This window comes from Triticum aestivum, chromosome 2D (genome assembly GCF_018294505.1).
Source record: "Triticum aestivum cultivar Chinese Spring chromosome 2D, IWGSC CS RefSeq v2.1, whole genome shotgun sequence".
Classification (NCBI taxonomy): domain Eukaryota; kingdom Viridiplantae; phylum Streptophyta; class Magnoliopsida; order Poales; family Poaceae; genus Triticum; species Triticum aestivum.
The window spans coordinates 355661278-355662858 of record NC_057799.1 but is presented as its reverse complement, the minus strand read 5'-3'; the positions used below and the strand labels follow the sequence as shown (position 1 = coordinate 355662858).

General features: G+C 40.4%; 1 protein-coding gene across 1 annotated transcript in view; it reads right to left on the bottom strand.

Annotated features, from left to right (window-relative positions):
* LOC123053133 (uncharacterized) overlaps nucleotides 1–1581 on the bottom strand; it is an 8007-nt gene that overhangs the window by 1875 nt on the left and 4551 nt on the right. The gene's annotated exons all lie outside the window — the stretch shown is intronic.

The following is a 1581-nucleotide window of genomic DNA, read 5'->3' as shown; positions in this document are numbered from 1 at the left end:
AGCAATTTCAGCTGCTGAATAAACAATCAATCCTAGCTGATAGTTTGGTGCACAAGTGGACGAGACGCATGTGATGTGCATCTGAAAACGGTTCCTTGGAGATGCGTCCCACATTTGCTTCTGCTTTCATGTTTTACAAAACCAGCTCATACTTAAAGGTGTACAACGCTAAAATTATCAGTGACTTTATAACTCAGCACGGCGGCGCCTACGCATACACTACTCATATAGCATTTGTAAGGTGGTGGCTACTGAAATGCTTCTTGGACAAGCATTTCTGAGTTCCGCAAATGTTTGCATATTTGTAGGAACCAACTTGCAGTTAAAGGTGTACTTCGTTTGAAACAAGAAGCCGAAAGTCTTTCTGAAGGGAGAGATTCCTTTAGCTAGCCTCTGACTAGAGTTAATTGCAAGGAAGTACCACACTTGGGGTAGTTGTAACGGATCAGTACCACTATTCAGATTTTTTACAAGTCAGTACCACGTTTGAGGCTAATCATTGCAAAACGAGCTAAACGCCATATAACGCAGTATTGACGCTGTATCTGACCATGTGGCCCCACCTGTCAGGTGACACGTGGCATATTGTTTTTGCAGATAAGACCCCTGCATTGCACTTAATGACGCAAATGCCCCCGCGATGTTTAAAAAGAGAATTGCGTGTGCCGGGGATTCAAACGTGCCGAAAGTCTTTCTGAAGGGAGAGATTCCTTTAGCTAGCCTCTGACTAGAGTTAATTGAAAGGAAGTACCACACTTGGGGTAGTTGTAACGGATCAGTACCACTATTCAGATTTTTTACAAGTCAGTACCACGTTTGAGGCTAATCATTGCAAAACGAGCTAAACGCAGTATTGACGCTATATCTGACCACGCGGCCCCACCTGTCAGGTGACACGTGGCATATTGTTTTTGCAGATAAGACCCCCGCATTGCACTTAATGACGCAAATGCCCCGCGATGTTTAAAAAGAGAATTGCGTGTGCCGGGGATTCAAACCCGCGCCGTCCCGGTTTCAACGGAGAGGCCCTGCCACTACGGTAGCCCATGATGGCTGTTGTAATAGTATAGTTGGTTTGTATATTACGTGACCCTTAAATAAATAAAACAAATAGAAAAAACTCGCGTTTGCGCTGATTCAAACCTGCGCCTGCGACTCAAAGAAAGAACGCGCCAGCCACTGCTCTAGAGAGATGCCCGCGTCAGGCTAGTGGCATTCTTACATTTATCTAGTTTGGACACGTCCTGGTCTGTTTTCATTTTTAATTATGTTTTTTGTTTCGCATTTCTTTTTTATATAGGTTTAGTATGCAATATTTTTTGTAAATACAAACTAAACATTATTATATAAATAAACACTGAACATTCTTGTATAATGTACGATGAACAATTTTGTTATACACACTGAACATAAATATACGGTGAACTTTAAAAAAAATGCATAAATTCCTTTTTTTGTACGTGTTTTTTTGTTTCTGATTTCTTTTATCTTTTTCAGATCTTTGGTATTCTTCGGATTTTCATGTTTTCAATTTTTTTACAGTTTTTTATATAGGTTTAGTATGCAAAAAAGGTTGTAAAT